The 22500-nt window shown below is 44.2% G+C and overlaps 1 protein-coding gene and 1 long non-coding RNA gene across 13 annotated transcripts in view; one reads left to right on the top strand and one right to left on the bottom strand.

Annotated features, from left to right (window-relative positions):
• fbrsl1 (fibrosin-like 1) overlaps positions 1–22500 on the bottom strand; it is a 546240-nt gene that overhangs the window by 316091 nt on the left and 207649 nt on the right. The window lies entirely within an intron of this gene.
• The window catches only part of LOC108413211, a 75166-nt gene that overhangs the window by 51003 nt on the left and 1663 nt on the right, over positions 1–22500 (top strand). For both annotated transcript variants that reach the window (XR_001856746.2, XR_001856745.2), the window contains exons 2-3: positions 16981–17055; positions 18805–18948. This is a non-coding gene — a long non-coding RNA (uncharacterized LOC108413211). The remainder of the gene's footprint in view (positions 1–16980; positions 17056–18804; positions 18949–22500) is intronic.

Here is a 22500-nt window from a genome sequence, read left to right as displayed (position 1 = left end):
CGTACCCTTTCCCTCCCTGAATTTAGCCGTTCCATGCAGGAACTCACCTGCCAGGCCAGACACTGTGTTGCACTGTACGTGAATGTGAGGATTATTTCTGTAATTTTCTGAGTCTGTGCTGTACAGTTTGCTCCACTGCAGTCTGTGGAGTTATTACAGGAAAATAATTCACATCCTTGGCCCGTCTGAGTGGCTTCTGAACGCCTTCTCCTTTCACACCCGCCCACGCTATTCATATTCATTATATAAGCCAAGGAGGAGGAGGGGCATCTGAAGGAATGCAAATTCAGGCAGTTTCAATTACTTACTGACTTTATGATCTTCACTGCTACAGACTATACAGTCTACAAAGACTATATATATATATATATATATATATATATATATATATAGTCATTTATCCAGACAGTAGGTGTGTTTTTACTGATAAAAACAACAAATATCATTAGAAAAAATGCAAATAACATTAGCCATGTTTGCATGCAGCCTCATAATCCGTTAATATTCCAGGAAATAGCTCAATGGGAACAGAATGCATCCATGTGCACACCTCAGTTGGAATAGGCTAGTCCAGTTGAGGCTATTCGGAATACAGTTTCTATCCGCCTGAACGAGGTGGGCAATCCTGTAAATAATCCGTTAAATAGTGAGAATAATATCTACGTAAACGCCTGTATCCGATTACATTCCATATCGGAGAGTTTAAGTACGTTCTGCACGTGTGTGTCTGCGCCATAACGGAAGCTGATAATGTATATAACGCAATGTGGCATGTGATAGTAGCATGTGATACTCATTGTCATGGTTACAAGTATATATATACACACACACACACACACACACACACATATATATATATATATATATATATATATATAAATAATAAACAGTGATGTTCTGGATGTTGGTGTGTGTGTTTAACCATCTCCAAGCCTCTCCTCCTCGAGGAAGTCCAGTATTATATGTAGTTATAAAGCAGCTCCTGGTTTGACCAATCAGTGCTCAGTAAATTGAGCTCATGATGTAATTGATGATATTAACGAGTCTCTGTGGCGGCTGTGAAGGTGTCCAGGAAAAATATGGACCCGAGAAATTCTTGTTACTGTTTATTGTTTTTCTGTTTATTTAAATTATGAATACGACTTTATTCTAATGTATATTGTGATAAACTCACTGCTGAGGTTAAAAATGTGCTTAGATGCCTAAAAGTTTCACACAGTGCTGAATATACACACACACACACACACACACACACACACACACACACACACACACACACACACACACACACATATTTGAAACAGAAGTTTGTGTATCCTCTTTACTTAAACATGCCGTTTTTGACATTTTCTGCAAATGTAGGGCAACATTTCTATTTATCTGCACATTCGACCCAAAAATAATGATAAAGTGTCCCAGGTCATAATTTATGTTTTCATTTTTCCCTCAATGTTAAATTAATCAGAGGCACAGACTGTATAACACACTCAAACACGGTCTGTGGCTAAATGGTGCGGAAGTGTGTCTCTATAGCGACGAACTTACTTACACTTTAACAAGTCAACAAAGCGCGGCGTTTTCCCGACTAACTGACTGTAAATAACACACACGGCATGTTGTTATAACACAGCACAGGTGCTTACGTGCTGTCACTGTCGGGACAAAACACTCCATTTCGTTCTTCGGCTTAATTTGTGCAAAACTATGTAGGCTGTATATAAAAGAACACATACGGGACAAATTAGATACACATACTCACACGTATAGAATACATACTGGACAAACACATGGCCCCACGTCCGCGCACGGCATTAAAACCAGCCTGTGTGTGCACCTAATGTTCCGTAACTCACTCCGACTTCCATCCTGGAGGTCAGAGCCACTTTCTGGGGTCACCACGCCCCAAATTTACGGCGGCTGATTCCTTCTGACTGGAGTTATTTCTATAAAGCCGAGGTCCCTCAGCAGGAGCCTGGAGGATGAAGTGGAGCATTATACAGCCACCGAGGGACCACCAGCTTCTGACCCAAAATTTAATCTGTTTTCATTTCCTGAAGCTCCACAGGGCAGGAAGCGAACCCTCTGTCCTTCAGCTCTGCCTCCTGGATCTGAGGACCAGCGGCCGCATTCACGAAAGCTTTCTTCAGAAAAAAACGAAGGTTCTTAAGACAAACACTAAGAAGATTGTAATAAAAGACCTCACTCTCCAATATCCTCCCGAGTCTGCTCTTAAATGTGTTCTTGACGAAGGTCCTAGGAAAAAGTCTACATCGGATTCATGACGTGCTCTTAAAGCGCAGAACTGAAGGGTCATTCTACACTTTCCTGCCTCTCCATAGAGTCACTGGTGCTACTGACCGTCACCGGTGTTCCTCATAATGAAGGAAACACCAGAGACGTTTTTAATGATCAATGCATTTTACAGAGCATCAAACCACACGCTGTCCATCAGGGAACGTCCACTAAAATATGGAATTTTATCCATTTGTGTTTCTATTTTTCCACAATGACCTCAGAATAAAGTCGGTCACACCAGTGACGTCAGCTAGAAGCTTCATATGAGATCATGAGCTGAATGAGAAGATCTCTGAGAACTGAGAGACACAGTGGACTCACCATGAGCTTTTCTCCATAGATCCTCAGACAACAGGTCAAAGGAGGTCGAGTGACGTCATCGGCGTGACTTTTATTTCAAAATAAGAGTTTTTTAGTTACGTGGTGACACCAGTGACTCGACTCCTGGGGACTTTTATTACTTATTTTATAATATTTATTTAGCTTTTGTGTCGTTTAAATCATATATTCCGCAGTCATGTGGAGATTTTTGTAGTTAAAATCGTAGAAAAATGTGTTTTTTTCTTCAAAATATGTCTTCAGCTTCACACACGGCTGTAGGGACGAGCTTTTCTGAGGTGACTGGAATTCTATATGATTGATTTATAAACCAGTGTTGATGAATTGAGACTCAAGAAGGTCAAACTGTTAAAATAACTTATTGTTTTGTTTTAAAAAAAACCTTAAACACTAGGGACACAAAACTGGACGTTTCAGTAGAACGACCCAAATTCCTTCTTAAGAGCGGTTGGTGAACGAGGCCCGATGTTCTTAAATATCATGTTAATTATTTTCTTAAGATTTTATTAAGATAATCTTCATCGTTTTCTCACGTCTGCTACGTTACTGGGGGTCCTAAACAACACGAGAGACATTTTAAACCTGTATTCACTGTTATTTATTCAGCCTGAGCAACTCAGAGGAGCAAAAAGGAGGAAAAGCATCAAACCACGAGTTTTCAAAAAGTGAGTGAACGAGATCCGGAGGAGACAGTGGGAGAAACAGCCAACAGGGAACAATCCTGAGTGGAAAATATAGCAACGGTGGGGTGGCGGCGGAAAACAGAAGGCGAGGAGCAGCAGAGGCGAGCCTGCAGAACCGAAGAGCCGCAGGTTTGGTTCCGCGGTTCCAGGCCAGTGGAGCTCATGCGCGGTAGGACAGCAGGACTGTGCCGTGTAAACAAAGTCCTTATAGGAAAGTAAAGCGCTGCGAGCGCCTCGAGCCGCGCTCCTCATGTATAACGACTCCGATGTAAACAGCCACTGACCTGGTCGCACGTACATTATCATTCAGGAAGGGAGGCAGACGCCAAACCGGTTAAACCATAAACCAAAACACATTACAAAACCATCAGAAACCAATAGAAACACTGGGATATTTTCAGAAGGGACATGTTTTAGCCTAAAGCTAAAGTTTAAGTAAAGCTTCTATTCCTGTAGATGTGATGTGAGTGTAATCATAAAGGCCCGTATGCAGAGTAAATTATTGAGCTTTATGTCTAAATAATCACGTCTGACCGACAGCCGATTTGGTCCGACTCTGAAGACGAGACGACGCTAAATTCCCAAACTGTCGTCGCCACTGAGCAGCTTTTCAGTCGGCAGCTGTGACAGAAGAACAGCTGAACAACCTGGAATCAGCCAGAAAATCACAGCCGTGATGGTATTTCACGATAACGCACTCCCTCTCGGCTTCTGCTGCTTAAATGCGCATTCGCTGAACGGCGCCGGCGTGAAACCGTGGCTCTGCAGACGAGTGAGAGTCGTAAGATTAAGAAAACATTTAAGAACATAATATTTTTAGGAATATCACTCGAGTTTGGAATTCTTCTTAAGAAAACAGTTAAAACAAAAGAGAGTTGTTAAGAAGTTATTTTAAGAATGAGAGTAGCTCTCAGGTCCGTGTGCTACAGGACGACGCGGTCCAAGAACAGTGAAGCTCTGCTAAAGCACTCAAACGCTGACGGGTCTTCTGGGGTTAGAAACCACAAATCTGCCTCCCTCAGGAGAACCGAGCGCGCCGAGTACGGCTCCTGTAGAACCTGAACGGAGTCCAAGCCAGGAAACGCAGTAACTCAGAGAGAGAGAGAGAGAGAGACAAAGAGAGAGAGAGAGAGAGACAGAGAGAGAGACAGAGAGAGAGAGAGAGAGAGACAGAGAGAGAGAGACAAAGAGAGAGAGAGAGAGAGAGACAGAGAGAGAGAGAGAGACAAAGAGAGAGACAGAGAGAGAGAGAGAGACAGAGAGAGAGACAGAGACAGAGAGAGAGAGAGAGAGACAGAGAGAGAGAGACAAAGAGAGAGAGAGAGAGAGAGAGACAGAGAGAGAGAGAGAGACAAAGAGAGAGACAGAGAGAGAGAGAGACAAAGAGAGAGAGACAGAGAGAGAGAGAGAGAGAGACAGAGAGGGAGAGACAGAGAGAGAGAGAGAGAGAGAGAGAGAGACAAAGAGAGAGAGAGAGAGAGAGAGAGAGACACAGAGAGAGAGAGAGACCAGAGCATCACAGAGCCTGAGAGGAAAGCCACAGGAGTGATGGTGATTAATGAGAACCTCGGTTCTTTAGCTTCGTACAGCAGACCTGACGTACTCGTAATGACTCATTATCCTCGTTTGATTTTAAACTGATTTTAATTTCATCTCTTTCATTAATTAAGTTCTGTTTTAATGTTTTCATAATGTTTTAAGTTCTCTTCTCCTCTATTTTATGTTTTTTTATTTTAATTTGAATTGTCTTCATATTTTATCATTTGCAAATAAAACCTGCTATATATGAATAAACACGCCTTGCACATAGAACCATGAGCACTCAAAGAACCTTTGCATGCTTGTTCCCTGTATTGTGAAATGGTTCTTCAAGGGAGAAATCCTAGTAATAACAGAACCCTTTTGGTGCCATATAGAACCAATTTTAAAAAGGTCACCATATGTCACAGTACATTCTCCATCAATCTGAAGAACCATTTCACCATGCAAAGAACCATTTAAGCATGAAATTACTAAAGAACCCTTAAAGAACCATCTTTTTTAGAAGTCTTTATGAACACAAGGTGCACAGCTGAATTAACATCTACAGTGGTGGTGATGGGAACCAGGCGTCGCCATGACGACAACACAGATATAGACACTTTATTTACCATCCAGAACCACCAGAGAACCTACACGAGTCTTCTGAGCTTATATGGAATGCTGATGATGGAAAACAGTGGAAAATCTGGAATAATGAGTTTTCTTTGGGGACTATTTTGCCGCACAGCGCCCTGCATGTCTCCCTCCACCATGAATGGAGTTGAAGTTCTCTAAACTCTCATAAAACAGCGTCTCAGTCATCAGGCAGTGAATTCAGAACCAGCTCATGTAGGAACTTTCTGTAGGAGCTTTTAGGAATCTTTTCTCACAGCATCTGATCTCCAGTTAGGAAATGTTAACTCACTCGATCGAAGTCGACAATCAGCGGTCAAGTCTGTTTCCTAGCAACCGGCCATAAACACACAGCTAAATCGTAAACACGTCATCGGAACACGGCGATCACAGACGACCGTCCTTGTTATGGTTCTTTAATGTTGTGGACGTCGGTTTCCATTCGTTCCATCGCTTTGATGTGCGGATTAATTCAAATAATCAATAAATTATAGACTGAGTTAAATTATAAATAAGAAAATCACGTCATTATCAAGTTAAGTGATACTTTTTAAATCCCACAAACGGGAAATTCCACCTCTGCATTTAACCCATCCGTGAAGTGAAACACCACACACACACACACACACACACACACACTAGGGGGCAGTGAGCAGACTTACCCGGAGCGGTGGGCAGCCCTATCCACGGCGCCCAGGGAGCAGTTGGGGGTTAGGTGTCTTACTCAAGGACACCTCAGTCATGGACTGTCAGCTCTGGGGATCGAACCGGTGACCTTCCGGTCACAGGGCTGGTTCCCTGACCTCCAGTCCACGACTGCCCCAAATTAGTATTATTGTTGTTGTCGTTATATAATTGAAAGACTTGGGGTACAGTAACAACCCAGAGCAACAGCTAAATTATTTAATAAAATAATCCAGCATGTGTTCTGTCTGTATTTACCCAGCTCTGGGTTGCCAAGTAACTCAGATTGGGTTGCTTTTCAAGCCAATACGAATAGTTTCTTCTACCACTGTTAATCTTCAGTCCTGCCTGTAAAGCACTCTGAGTCTCCACTGCTATAAAACTATACAAACATGCTCTAGAAACAAAGATATTATTATTATTATTAAAATAATACAAAATTGTGTGGTCAGGGAAAACTGGAGGTCAGGGAACCGGCTCTGTGACCGGAAGGTCGCCAGTTCGTTCCCCAGAGCCACGTGACTGAGGTGTCCTTGAGCAAGACACCTAACCCCCAACCGCTCCCCGGGCGCTGTGGATAGGGCTGCCCACCGCTCCGGGCAAGTGTCATTTAATTTAACTCCATTTCAATGGAATCATCCATAATAACTACATCCAGTGACCTGGCATTTGACCCAGCAGTCAAAGTGCTGAGGTGACCACTTGATTTGAAACCACGTGGACCGCTGACCTAAAGGCCTGAACAGACAATCACTCTCAGCTGCAGAATCAATTAAAATCCCATTCCTAACATCCGGAAAATGTCATTTACTACAAAGCGTGACCTGATATTGATGAACCTGATCACAGTTTATGTTCCCACACTGTGTGAAACTGATCGAATATCAATACGTCCTCCAGCTGCCGGGCTAAGCTGAGGGGAACATCCAGGCCCTTTTATCTCCCCAGAGAAGGTCTACTGGTGTTCGGGAACTAAATATACATGGTCATTTTAATTCAGTATGATCTTCCTCGGATCTCTGAGCCGTTTGTTCTGCACAGAAACAAAAGGGTTCCTTTCTTGAAAAACCCAGGAGAAACAGATGGACTACAGTCTGTAACTGTAGAACTACAGAGTGCAGCTATACGGTCAGTGGAGCTGATAAAGTGGACAGTGAGCGCAGAAACGAGGAGGTGGTCAGAACGTTAGGCCTGACCAGTGTAAATAAAACAAACATACTAATTCAGATGATAATCCCCCCGGAACAAATTTCCAAAGGCGATGCATGAGCTCCACCTTCGCCTTCCACTGTCTTTCCACTACAGCGAAACAGCAGCGCTGTAAATCTTTCCGAGAGCGTCTGTAAGGAGACGTGTAGGAGGGAACGGGAACGGAGGAGCAGTGTGGATCTCTCCTCGTGTCTGTTATGTGTGGGAGGTTTTCTGGCCTTCACCCTCTCACTTCTGATCCCAACTGCAGGAGATAAACAACGACGCGCGGGGAACATCCTGCCGTGTCTGAAAACACGGCGAGAAGGAAAACTGAAGAAAGGGAAGAGAAAGTGAAGGGCAGCACAGGGCCGGACGGAGCAGAGCAGCGGGTTCAGGAGCAGAGAGACGTTGCTTTATGGCATTATCGGACACCACGGGGAAGCAAGGCTGCTGTTAACGACGCACACGATAAATGGCTAAATGCTCCTGCAGCGCTGGTTAAAGAGGGGGGATCTAAGGGGGGCTTCTCTCATTTGAACACCAGGCATCTTCTCCATGCTATCAACAATAGCCACTCCGTCACCATGGCAACATTCATATGGCTGCATGCTGTTAGGTCCCACCAATTAGCATGCTCCGAACAGCACGCCTTAAAGGAATTCTGACCATTTTCTCCATAACTCAGTGTTTATGGTGTAAACAGAGAGATTCCGAGCAGTTTGGTGTGAAATGGTTCAGACGTCTTTACAGTGGTGGTGATGGGAACCAGGCGTCGCCATGACTACAACACAGATATAGACACTTTATTTACCATCCAGAACCACCAGAGAACCTACACGAGTCTTCTGAGCTTATATGGAATTTTGGTGAATGGTGTTGGGTTCATTTCTGGCTGATTCCAGGTTGTTCAGCTGTTCTTCTGTCACAGCTGCCGACTGAAAAGCTGCTCAGTGGAGACGACAGTTTGGGAATTTTGTGTCGTCTCGTCTTCAGAGTCGGACCAAATCGGCTGTCGGTCAGATGTGGTCTTAACAGTGCCCGTTTTCTGTTTGTGGCAAAGTAAGAAGTAAAAACGTTCAGATGGCTCGAGCGTCTCCTACAGCTGTCAGAGTCGTTGCTTGGCAACAGCGTCTCAGTAGAGTGATACAGTGTTTGTGGAAAACCTGTGATGTTATGGTGAAATAACAGCAGAGTTAGAACGTCTCTCAACCAATCAGCTCGCGTGGCCGGAACTCACTGTCGTCTATAATATATAAACATTGATTAAAATAAAAAGGACATTAATTATGGCTAATTTTGGAACACATAACCACGCGAATGTTGTCTGTGAGCTACAATATAAGATAAAATGGGGCCTTTTGACATTTTTAAAAATATATTTTTATAAATCTGTGATTACAGTCCTGCTATTAGTACCTCAGGATGATGTCACTGGCTCCTGATGTTTTAATTCCCGTATCTGAGGAGAGCCGGATGAGCGCCTGGTGAAAAACGGCCGATGCTCCTTCCATAAAGACTTTATTAATGAGCTGTTATATTTCAGAGGTGGTGATATTTCCGTGGAGCACCGGGAAGTGACTGAGCGTGTAAAATCACACTCTGTGACCTTGATCACACATTTCACTCGCGTTCCTCTCCCTGGGGGGCTTTACTGCGCCGCTCACTATCTCTCCCCCTCGCTTTACAGCCGCTCTTACCACGTTCTTTAATTAAAGCAGAGTTTGGGCGCATTTTATGGAGCTGCTGCGTCAGACCGCCTGACAGAGAGGAAGGACTGCAGTGCACCTGAGGCAGAACGCACTGACTGTTCAGTCCAGCTTCAGTCGCAGACTGACCACCCGAGCGAGGCCTTCAGTTCAGGCCATGACCATCCAACCCACCCCTACCACTGGGCTAACTTCTGCTAGCGCCCCTATGGGATTCTAGTAGTATGTTAGCACTAAGCTAACAACACTTGCTATCTGAGTGAGGCCTTCAGTTCAGGCCATAAACATCAAACCTACCTCTACCACAGTGCTAACTTCTGCTAGCGCCCCTATGGGATTCTTGTAGTATGTTAGCACTAAGCTAACAACACTTGCTATCTGAGTGAGGCCTTTAGTTCCAGCCATGGCCATCCAACCCACCCCTACCACAGTGCTAACATCTGCTAGCGCCTCTATGGGACTCTAGTAGTATGTTAGCACTAAGCTAACAACACTTGCTATCTGAGCGAGGCCTTCAGTTCAGGCCATAAACATCAAACCTACCCCTACCACTGTGCTAACTTCTGCTAGCGCCCCTATGGGATTCTAGTAGTATGTTAGCACTAAGCTAACAACACTTGCTATCTGAGTGAGGCCTTCAGTTCAGGCCATAAACATCAAACCTACCTCTACCACAGTGCTAACTTCTGCTAGCGCCCCTATGGGATTCTAGTAGTATGTTAGCACTAAGCTAACAACACTTGCTATCTGAGCGAGGCCTTCAGTTCAGGCCATAAACATCAAACCTACCCCTACCACTGTGCTAACTTCTGCTAGCACCCCTATGGGATTCTAATAGTATATTAGCACTAAGCTAACAACACTTGCTATCTGAGTGAGGCCTTTAGTTCCAGCCATGACCATCAAACCCACCCCTACCACAGTGCTAACCTCTGCTAGCGCCCCTATGGGATTCTAGTAGTATGTTAGCACTAAGCTAACAACACTTGTTATCAGAGTGAGGCCTTTAGTTCCAGCCATGACCATCAAACCCACCCCTACCACAGTGCTAACCTCTGCTAGCGCCCCTATGGGATTCTAGTAGTATGTTAGCACTAAGCTAACAACACTTGTTATCAGAGTGAGGCCTTTAGTTCCAGCCATGACCATCAAACCCACCCCTACCACAGTGCTAACCTCTGCTAGCGCCCCTATGGGATTCTAGTAGTATGTTAGCACTAAGCTCCAGTGAACCTCCAGTGAACCCACACCAGAAGGAGCTCATAAACACATGTTTGTAAACATTTATTAAAAGAAAGGGTGAAGTTTTCCGAAGATGCGGAGTTACTCAGTACTGTTTACTGAATGTGGCATTGAAACAGGTGATATTTCACTATTTTCTTCCTACTTTGTTGGTTTAGAATGACGACCAAAGCTATTAATGAAACTGCTGCGCTTTGTTTTATCCCTGACGGCTGAACAATACTTTAACTAACAGCACTGCAAAAAACAGAATCCTGTCAGGTGAAATTCTCAATTCATTAACAGTCAGTCTGTGCGATATTTCTCGTTCTGATATGGTTGTGCATTTATTATGAGATTTTTTTTCCTGTTTTAATTGATTTTACTAAATAAAAATGATCTCACTATATTGGCAGAGAGCTAAGCACATTTCCTAAAACAAGCAAAATGATCTGCCAATACACTGGAATAATTTCACTTAAGAGAATTACTTAAAACACACAAAATCTCTAGAAATAGATTAAATAATCTTAAACTAAGGTTACAGTAATCTCAATAGGAGAAATATTAGATTAGACTCCACCCCAGTGACCAGAGGGACCTGCCCCAGCACCAGCGCGCAGGGTCAGTTTGGGAAATAGAAACTAATCTGATAGGACTTTTGTTCATCTGATCTAAAAGTCAGTTTTGGGTCACATTAAATCTTGTTTTCTGGATCATTTGTGATAAATACATATATTATTTTTGGGTTAGTGGACTTCTGACCCCTTGAAATGTCTCTGGCCACCCCGTTCATACTAGAATCGCTGGTTTGCTCTGCTACTGAAGGAAAACATGGGAAAGAGGCCAAAGGCCAAGAAAGAAGAACAAATAAATAAATGAATAAATCAATAAACAAAGCATTCTTGGTGTGAATAACCCTGTTACACTGTATTATCGGGGGACAGGTTTTGTCCACCACCTCCTCCGTCTCTGCACATGATTTATGCCTCAGTAATTAGGCTGAGCTGACAGTGATGAATGTGTAACTGCCCACAATTCTGCAGGGCACATTTACAATGCTCTGCAAATGTTTCAGACACCTGAGAAAATTAGAATTAAAAAAACTCTGAAATCTGATCTGTTTCGTCTCCATGACTACAGTATCTATTCCAGAATAACAGCTCCTAACTTCATGACCTCATCATTATCTCCAGATTAGAAAACAGCGTCACACAAACATCCTAACCGGACTAAACCTCCTAAATCCTGTCCTAACTTTAGGATGAACCCCAGCAGGGTCCTGACTCCTGTTTAAGGCCCGTTTCTCTGGTTCTGAGGCGGCTGAGTCAGGCAGCGTAGTTCACTACCAGCATAATGAGCTCCATTTATTCCTACTGTAAAACGCGGCTTTCACTGGGAGATGTTTTTCTCTTCTAACTCTGCGTTTTAAACATCTCAGACGCTGCCGACTCGAACTCCACCGCCCCTCTGATCACCTTCCTGAGTTAATGTAGATGATGGAGCATTACAGTGATGGAGGTGAATAATGAGGAGGCGGAGCTGAACGTGTGACTGTTTATTAGGAGGAGGAACGTTAGCGTGCTCGGCTAAAGCGTTTGGGAAATGGAGACTGAAACTGTGGAACGGCGACTCTGATAAACAGCAGGGGGCGACTCTGATAAACAGCAGTGGACGCTCTGCTAAACAGCAGGGGGAGACTCTGATAAACAGCAGGGGGCGCTCTGATAAACAGCAGGGGGCGATGCTGATAAACAGCAGGGGGCGACTCTGATAAACAGCAGGGGGAGCTCTGATAAACAGCAGGGGGAGCTCTGATAAACAGCAGGGGGAGCTCTGATAAACAGCAGGGGGCGCTCTGATAAACAGCAGGGGGCGCTCTGATAAACAGCAGGGGGCGCTCTGATAAACAGCAGGGGGAGCTCTGATAAACAGCAGGGGGAGCTCTGATAAACAGCAGGGGGCGGCTCTGAGAAACAGCAGGGGGCGCTCTGATAAACAGCAGGGGGCGCTCTGATAAAGAGCAGGGGGAGCTCTGATAAACAGCAGGGTGCGCTCTGATAAACAGCAGGGGGCGCTCTCACAGCATTCACTACTTATAGTTTATCAGTTTATCGCTTTGACTGACCTCAGCATTCGCAGCATTAGCATCTAAGCCAATCTTGTTAACACCTGATTTGACAGACATACCTGAGAATGATCCACCACCCAAACAGTACCTGCTCTGTGAGGGTCCATGGGGGTCCTGACCACTGAAGAACAGGGCAACAGAGTATCAGAGAAACAGATGGACTACAGTCTGTAACCACAGAATAAAAGTATATGGTCAGTGGAGCTGATAGAGTGGACAATGAGTGGAGATGTGTAATGTAGTGGACTGTGAGGGGGGGGTCAGCCAGAGGTCACCCACCCATTAGCTTCACAGTCACATCCTGAAAGGAGTCTCCAGGCAGGAAACAGAAGCTTAAACTGCTCCAGCTCCGTCAATGTTTGGGGAAAGTTGGAAATCTGCTGTTTTCGGTGTGGGAATGTTTCCTTCTGGAGTTTTAGAAACCAAAAACAAACGGCTTCCAGCAGAGCACCAGCACGTACGAGCAGCCCAAGACCGTCAAAGAAATTCCACCCATTCAACAACATTCAACATCATAACAATAGTGGACGCAAAACAACTCATCATTTACAAAATGATCTCCGCCAATCACAGCTGTCTATCCTGACACTGTGGAGGGTGGAGGGGTTTAGTTTCATTCCTGAAGCTCAAAATGTCAAATGACACTTTGTTTTGTTTGTATTGGACGTTTTACACTAGATAAGCATAATGCAGACAATTATTTATACACTCAATTTATTATTAAAAAACAATACAAAGCACAAAGTGTGGCAAGGCCAAAGATTCATTTCAGTCACACCCCTTTTGTCTAACAGTAACTGTACGTCGATTCTTGTTTTAAGATTTTTAAAAATATTTTCCTTCACAAAACGCTTCTACTTCGAGTAATATTCATAACTTTCAAGTCTATCGTGTAATCTGGCTCACTGTCTGGACCAGCGGTCGACAACGCGTGGCTCTTTTACTGCCCCCTTGTGGCTCCACAGCTGAATCAGATCAGTAGGTAATAATAAAATAATCCTCCTCTACAGTAAAATAAAGCTCTGCTGATCCTTCAACACAGTTTAACAGTAAATGGTCTTAAACGCTGGAGTTAATGTAGAACTGCTGATTCACCCTTTAACCCTGAAGATCAGCGCAGACGGCTGGTCACCATAGCAACACAGACGACAGTCTCGCCCAGCTAGTAGCTACGAAACGGTAAAAAGAGAGAGATTTAAGACGGACATCGATAATCTGGAGACGAATGGGCTGATTAGTGTTTATAGTCACTCCAGCTGGTTTCCTGATACGTTTAATCTGCAGAGAGAAACTGAAACACTGAAAAGTCGTGAAGCTGAAGTCGCTTCTCATTCACCAGATTCTCATTCAAATTGTCTCATTCCACATTAAATAGTGCAGCAGTTACATTCTGGCGCCTCAGGCACCGTTTAAGGTGGAACGGGAAAATTCGAGCAAGAGGCTGGAGAACGAGAAGCGACTTCAGCCTCGTAAAAAGTCGAACATTGAGAGACATTTTACAGGAAACTGCTCTACTTTTGAGGAGGTTTCCTGCTGGAGATGCGAGAAAAGCAGCTGTAGCTGAGCTGAAGCTGAAAGCAGAGCAGAGTCGGTCTGTGATTTCATTTATATTTGTTCCCTGTTCTAGGACGTCGGCACACACTGAGACACATTTACAGCCAAGATGGTAAAATAAACATAATGTTGTGGTTCCCAAGGTGACCTGATTTTTTTTTAAATGACAAAATGACTCTTCTTAACATTTGGGTTGCGACTCCTGGTGTAAATAAAACTTTGTGGAGTAACGTGACCTCCTTATAAGGAAAACTGGGTTTGTTTTGGTGAACTAACACTGTCTAAACAACTCCTGTAGAACACATGGCTCATCATGGATGTTTTTAATAAATGCTGGCAAAAACCGGAAGGTCACCGGTTCGATCCCCAGAGCCGACAATACGTGGCTGAGGTGTCCTAGAGCAAGACACCTAACCCCCAACTGCTCCCCGGGCGCTGTGGATAGGGCTGCCCACCGCTCTTGGCAAGTGTGCTCACTGCCCCCTAGTGTGTGTGTTCACTAGTGTGTATGTGGTGTTTCACTGCATGGATGGGTTAAATGTGGAGGTGGAATTTCCTCAATGTGGGATTAATACGGGGTAACTTAATCTTAATCTTACAATGCCAGTCCTATTAGTATCTACAGCAACTACAGGGACTGCAAACTGGTTGAACTATTCTTAGAATACAGAAGTGTGTAGTAACACTTTGGGTCCACTGATGAGTCCTGGACATTTAAGAAGTTAACCCTCTGGGCTTCTCAAACTCTCCCGCATGTCAAATGCTCTGTGGGTATATCTTTTTGATGATCCAGCTCAGAAATCCAGTTCAAACCCTTCCTGAATCCGTAGAGCCACCCTTTCCATTCCATCTCATCACGAGATCCTACGAGACTCACATCTGGAGTTATGAGCCTGTGAAGAGGGGCTGAGATACACGTCATCTGCCTCTCGCCGTGTGGAGCTGCTGGATTCGTGTGTCCGTCTACATTCTGCATTCTGTGTGAAACTGACCGACAGACACTCAGGAAATCACTAACCTAAACTGACCGTCATGCCGGAAACCCTTCATTCTTCACTCAGTCCACATCGGAGACTCGTGTGAAACGGCGTCAGAGAGTTTACAGCTGCTGAAGCTGCTGCAGCGGGTTTGGAAAGTAGTGATGAAGATAACGGAGCGTTTAGATATGAAACAGATGAGGATCCTGTTCTATGAAGAACCTTTAGAGAAGAGATGGACAGATCCAGAGAGAATGACCTCAGACCCCAGAGGGATAAGAACTAAGACCTACTGAGTCAAAACTCTAAAAACGATATATAGTGGATCAAGTGACAGGCGCCGAAACATCTGCACAGGCCATGTTATAAATAGTTATCGCACATTAAAATTTGTAGAAATGTGTCACATTTGTTCCACACTGGTTCTCAAGGGTTCTTCTTACCAGAGTTGTGGGCTCGAGCCATATGACGTTCCACCTTAAATGGTGCAGCAGTGAGGCGGCAGAACGTAACGTTCAATAAGAAGCCAATGAATGAAAAGTGAACTTCAGCTTCATACAGTCACCATCATTTTACTGTAAACGACGTTCAGCTCAGGCGTTTCGGGTTCCGCTGTCATCTAAATTCAATGAATAGAAGCACATGTGTTTAGTTGCCTGAGCTACTTTCAAATATATAGTTTTTATTTTATTTAAAAATTAAGTTATTCTTATTTATAATGTTTATTTTTTAAATAAAAAACAATATTTTACTCTAAATACGTAGTTTATGCAATTTTATCTTAATCCTTTTCATTTTATTTTAATATTTTTATTTTGTTTTTTATTTTTGAAATGAATATTTCTTGCTATAATATTTAATATATTTTTATCATAATAAAAAAATTTCACAAAAGTTAACTGGTCATTCTTTTTCTGTGTAGCGGCTCTTTGTGTACATCATTATGTCTGGCTTGTTTATCTGTGAATCATGGATTTTGTTGGAAAAAATAAACAAATAAACAAACAAGCAAACACAAACAAATAAATAAATAATACACAGCCATGCACGACGCACACGCTGGCATTAAAAGGCCGTTTTACTGTTATCATCATGTTTGATGTTCAGTGTTGAAACGGCCTTAAATTAACTGAGGAATACAGACTGACCTGTTTAAGACCTGAGCCTTGCCTCTACTGACTCGGGACTCAACTTGAGACTTGCCTATTACTGAGAGGGGACTTAACCCAAGACTCGACTGCCTTGACTCGGGACTCGAGTGTCAAGAACTGAGACTTGTTACTTGCGACTTGCTCCCAGCTCAGCTTATTACTTAGAAAATGTAATCTGAGGAAACTTCTGCACAAGACTGTAGCTCGTTTTTCATACAGATTCAAATAAAGCGCTTAAAACATGCGCATGTCATTCATAACTCACATTCGCTCAAACCTCGCTCCAGATCTTCCAAAGCAGATAAATGATGTAAAATCACAGCAGGGCAGAAAAAACCCGTCTAGCACAATCAGATTTACTCGGAGATGGTCTTCGGAGCAGAAGGGCGTTCAGAGTGTGACTTAACCTGATTCTGAAACGACTTAAGCGGCTAAATAAGATGATTCCTCAGTCGTAGATCATCGGTCGTGCGCCCACGTTCCCTCCGTGCCAGCCGAACACTCACGCATTCCACTCTATAACTCAATTCCACGCAAACGAGGCACGAGTCGGGACTTTTTTCCCAGTCGCCGCTCCGCGAAGCGGCTTTTCAGGCGTTTTAATTATTCCAGGGTACGTACACAACAGCCAGCCCACAATAAAATTAAGTTCTAAAAGTGGAACCTGTCTCAGGGGAATTGGCTTAAAGTAAATAAGTGCCTGCGATTACCATCATTACACGCGATATGACAAGCACTCAGAGCCAGATGGGAGACACCGAGATGGAAATATATGCTAATTAAGTTATTTACGGCCAATCACACGTGCAGGGGCGCTGATTGCTATGGAGATTTATCTTTGTCCTTTAATTGCCCACCTCGGCAGAGACTGACATTGTTTCCTCTTGATTGCAGGGAAGCGGATTCAGCTAAGCAGGTTAATACGGGTGTAGAAGTCCGTCTCGTACTGGAGATACAGCAGCTGTCAGAGTGAGCGTGAGGTTTACACCACACTAAAACCCGCCGTCAGCTTCGCAATCAGATCAGTCGACCAGCCGAGCGGCTGAAGTTTGAGGAGCTACGAGGCTAATGTAGCTAACATTAGCTTAGCGATCAACACAGTCTGCATGAATTAAGCAGAGCTGCAAGGTTTCTCTTTACTCGCTACACACTTAATGGTGGCTCTTCAAGGGTTCTGCAGTAAAGAAATGGTTCTATATAGAAGCATGAACACTCAAAGAACCCTTTGCATGATTAACTGGTTGGACTGATGGAGAATGTGCTATGGTTCTATAGAGCACCTTCTTGAAACCCTTTTTTTGGTGCTATACTGAATTCAAATCAATCTGAAGAACCCTTTCACGATGGAAAGAACCCTTTAATCATACAAAGCGTTCTCAGAGTGTTTGGGGTTCTATATAGAACCATTTCTTTACTACAGAACCCTTGAAGAGCCATCAGCAGAGTCCCTCTCAGCCTTCAAACACAGACTGAAGACCGTCTCTTTACACAGCACTTAATGCTAGTGAAGTATTGATTGTACTGGACTGTGGTGTATTGTAGTGTATTGTAGTGTACTGTATTGTGGTGTACTGTATTGTATTGTAATGTATTGTAGTGTATTGTAGTGTAGTGTAGTGTACTGTATTGTAGTGTATTGTATTGTATTGTAATGTATTGTAGTGTATTGTAGTGTAGTGTAGTGTACTGTATTGTAGTGTATTGTATTGTATTGTAGTGTATTGTGGTGTATTGTGGTACACTGTTTTGTAGTGTATTGTATTGTAGTGTATTGTAGTGTAGTGTACTGTAGTGTATTGTAGTGTAGTGTAGTGTACTGTATTGTAGTGTATTGTATTGTATTGTAGTGTATTGTGGTGTATTGTGGTGCACTGTATTGTAGTGTATTGTATTGTAGTGTATTGTATTGTATTGTAGTGTAGTGTATTGTAGTGTAGTGTACTGTATTGTAGTGTATTGTAGTGTACTGTATTGTAGTGTATTGTATTGTATTGTATTGTAGTGTATTGTGGTGTATTGTGGTGCACTGTATTGTAGTGTATTGTATTGTAGTGTATTGTATTGTAGTGTAGTGTATTGTAGTGTAGTGTACTGTATTGTAGTGTATTGTAGTGTACTGTATTGTATTGTAGTGTAGTGTACTGTAGTGTACTGTATTGTATTGTAGTGTAGTGTATTGTAGTGTACTGTATTGTAGTGTATTGTATTGTATTGTAGTGTAGTGTATTGTGGTGTATTGTAGTGCACTGTAGTGTACTGTATTATATTGTATTGTAGTGTAGTGTAGTGTACTGTATTGTATTGTATTGTAGTGTAGTGTATTGTAGTGTACTGTATTGTAGTGTATTGTATTTTATTGTAGTGTAGTGTATTGTAGTGCATTGTAGTGTAGTGTATTGTAGTGTACTGCATTGTAGTGTAGTGTATTGTAATGTATTGTAGTGCACTGTATTGTAGTGTAGTGTATTGTAATGTATTGTAGTGCACTGTAGTGTAGTGTATTGTAATGTATTGTAGTGCACTGCATTGTAGTGTAGTGTAGTGTGGTGTATTGCAGTGCACTGTACTGTAGTGTATTGTAGTGTATTGTAGTGCACTGTAGTGGATCAGAGTGTCTGCTAAACACTGGAAATGTAAATGTTCCTGTATCATCACCAGCTAACTAAGCTAACCCAGCTAACTTATCTGTCCTGACTGGAAACTGCCGGCTTTTTTCAGCATCAGCAGAACCCGGAAAACCGAAAAGGGCCTGCAGACCTGGCTTTGTGGTCTCTGACACATTATTACCTGTGAACCAGGACACAGACTCTGCTAAACTTCTGCGCCTGGACCGGATCTGATATACAGCTGCAGCATGTAAAGGTACAGTATATATATAATATATAATATAGAACTGCTTTACTTTGGGATTCAAACCAGGGACACTTTCTCTCTCTCCCTCTCTCTCTCTCTCTCTGTCTCTCTCCCTCTGTCTCTCTCGCTCTCTCTCTCTCTCTGTCTCTCTCCCTCTGTCTCTCTCTCTCTCTCTCTCTCTCTCTGTCTCTCTCTCTGTCTCTCTCCCTCTGTCTCTCTCTCTCTCTCTGTCTCTCTCTCTGTCTCTCTCCCTCTCCCTCTCTGTCTCTCTCTTCCTCTCCCTCTCTCTCTCTCTGTCTCTCTCCCTCTCCCTCTCTCTCTCTCTGTCTCTCTCCCTCTCCCTCTCTCTCTCTCCCTCTCTGTCTCTCTCTCCGTCTCTCTCCCTCTCCCTCTCTCTCTCGCTCTCCCTCTCTCTCTCTCTGTCTCTCTCCCTCTCTTTCTCTCTCCCTCTCTGTCTCTCTCTTCCTCTCCCTCTCTCTCTCTCTGTCTCTCTCCCTCTCTCTCCCTCTCTGTCTCTCTCTTCCTCTCCCTCTTTCTCTCTCTGTCTCTCTCCCTCTCTCTCTCTCTCTCTCTCCCTCTCCCTCTCTCTCCCTCTCTGTCTCTCTCCCTCTCTCTCCCTCTCTGTCTCTCTCCCTCTCTCTCTCTCTCCGTCTCTCTCTCTCTCTCTCCGTCTCTCTCTCTCTCCCTCTCTCCCTCTCAATCTGTCTCTCTCCCTCTCTCTCCCTCTCTGTCTCTCTCTCCGTCTCTCTCTTTCTCTCTCCCTCTCTGTCTCTCTCTCTCCCCCACACACCAAAGCCCTAATTTGTGTGGCACAGCCTCCTGGGGGCCGGTGATGAATAGCAGCGCTTCATCTGGGTCATGGAGCGCAGCGGGAACATAAACGGCCAGGAGCCGCGGTCACACGCTGAATCAAAGCGAGACGACAGAACAGAACCGGCGCTGCGTCTCTGCCACGATTTACAGCGGTGAAATAGCGGATACACTCTGACTAGCTGACCCAATCACAGTTTATGAGGCTAGCCCAGCTAGTAATAAAACAGAGCTGCTACTTAGTCTCTGCTGCGGCACGGCTGAGATGCTGCCATGGCATTGCTAGAGTATTCCAGGTGGTTGCTAAGGTGCTATTAGGTCATACTATTGTGTTTCAGGTGGTTGCTAAGGCGATGGTAGGTCTTTACCTATGGTATCCTAGGTGGTTGCTAAAGTTGGCGCTAGACATTTGCTGTGGTATCTCAGGTGGTTGCTAAACAGTTGCTAGGACATGCTATGGTGTTGTTGTCCCTGGTGGCTGCTAAGGTGATGCTAGGCCTTTGCTATGGTATCCCAGGTGGTTGCTAATATGTGTGTATATATGTGTGTCTGTATCTAATGCCTACGGCTATTGTCAATAGTAGATATTACTATGTTATTCCAGATGGTTGCTAAGGTGTTACTAGGCCATGCTATAGTGTCCAATGTGGTTGCTAAGGTTTTGCTAGGGCACTGCTATGATATCTCAGATGGTTGCTAAGGTGATTCTAGGTCTTTGCTACGCTATGGTAGATAGTTCCTAAGGTAATGCTAGTCTTTGCTACACTATCCCAGGTGGTTGATGATTGCTAGGGTATTGCTAATGATATCCTAGGTGGTTGCTAAGGTTGGTGCTAGACCCTTGCTGTGGTATCCCAGGTGGTTGCTAAATTGATGCTAGGCCTTTGCTGTGGTATATCAGGTGGTTGCTAATATGTGTGCTTATATATGTGCTAGTATGTATGTAGGTCTCTAACACCTATGGCTATTGTATACAGTAGATATTGCTATGTTAGTCCATATGTTTGCTAAGGTATTACTAGGCCATGCTATAGTGCCCCATGTGTTTGCTAAGGTCTTGTGTGTCACTGCAATGATATCCCAGGTGGTTGCTAAGGTCTTGTAATGCACTGCTATGGTATCCCAGGTAGTTGCTAAGGTCTTGTAAGGCACTGCTATGGTATCCCAGGTGGTTGCGAATGTTTTGCTAGGGCACTGCTATGGTATTCCAGGTGCTTGCGAAGGTTTTGTTGGGCACTGCTATGATATCCCAGGTGGTTGCGAAGGTTTTACTAGGGCACTGTTATGGTATCCCAGGTGGTTGCGAAGGTTTTGCTAGGGCACTGCTATGGTATCCCAGGTGGTTGCTAAGGTTTTGCTAGGGCACTGCTATGGTATCCCAGGTGGTTGCTAAGGTTTTGCTAGGGCACTGCTATGGTATCCCAGGTGGTTGCGAAGGTTTTGCTAGGGCACTGTTATGGTATCCCAGGTGGTTGCGAAGGTTTTGCTAGGGCACTGTTATGGTATCCCAGGTGGTTGCTAAGGTTTTGCTAGGGCACTGCTATGGTATTCCAGGTGGTTGCTAAGGTTTTGCTAGGGCACTGCTATGGTATCCCAGGTAGTTGCTAAGGTCTTGTAAGGCACTGCTATGATATCCCAGGTGGTTGCGAAGGTTTTGCTAGGGCACTGCTATGGTATTCCGGGTGCTTGCGAAGGTTTTGTTGGGCACTGCTATGATATCCCAGGTGGTTGCGAAGGTTTTGCTAGGGCACTGCTATGGTATCCCAGGTGGTTGCGAAGGTTTTGCTAGGGCACTGCTATGGTATCCCAGGTGGTTGCTAAGGTTTTGCTAGGGCACTGCTATGGTATCCCAGGCGGTTGCTAAGGTTTTGCAAGGGCACTGCTATGGTATTCCAGGTGGTTGCGAAGGTTCTGTTGGGCACTGCTATGATATCCCAGGTGGTTGCTAAGGTTTTGCTAGGGCACTGCTATGGTATCCCTGGTGGTTGCGAAGGTTTTGTTGGGCACTGCTATGATATCCCAGGTGGTTGCTAAGGTTTGGCTAGGGCACTGCTATGGTATCCCAGGTGGTTGCTAAGGTTTTGCTAGGGCACTGCTATGGTATCCCAGGTGGTTGCTAAGGTTTTGCTAGGGCACTGCTATGGTATCCCAGGTGGTTGCTAAGGTTTTGCTAGGGCACTGCTGTGGTATTCCAGGTGGTTGCGAAGATTTTGTTGGGCACTGCTATGATATCCCAGGTGGTTGCTAAGGTTTTGCTAGGGCACTGCTATGGTATTCCAGGTGGTTGCGAAGGTTCTGTTGGGCACTGCTATGATATCCCAGGTGGTTGCTAAGGTTTTGCTAGGGCACTGCTATGGTATCCCAGGTGGTTGCTAAGGTTTTGTTGGGCACTGCTATGGTATCCCAAGTGGTTGCTAAGGTTTTGCTAGGGCACTGCTATGGTATCCCAGGTGGTTGCTAAGGTTTTGCTAGGGCACTGCTATGGTATCCCAGGTGGTTGCTAAGGTTTTGCTAGGGCACTGCTGTGGTATTCCAGGTGGTTGCGAAGGTTTTTTTGGGCACTGCTATGATATCCCAGGTGGTTGCTAAGGTTTTGCTAGGGCACTGCTATGGTATTCCAGGTGGTTGCTAAGGTTTTGCTAGGGCACTGCTGTGGTATCCCAGGTGGTTGCTAAGGTTTTGCTAGGGCACTGCTATGGTATCCCAGGTGGTTGCTAAGGTTTTGCTAGGGCACTGCTATGGTATCCCAGG

This window comes from Pygocentrus nattereri, chromosome 20 (genome assembly GCF_015220715.1).
Source record: "Pygocentrus nattereri isolate fPygNat1 chromosome 20, fPygNat1.pri, whole genome shotgun sequence".
NCBI classification, from domain to species: Eukaryota; Metazoa; Chordata; class Actinopteri; order Characiformes; family Serrasalmidae; genus Pygocentrus; species Pygocentrus nattereri.
This window is presented reverse-complemented; position numbering and strand designations above follow the sequence as displayed.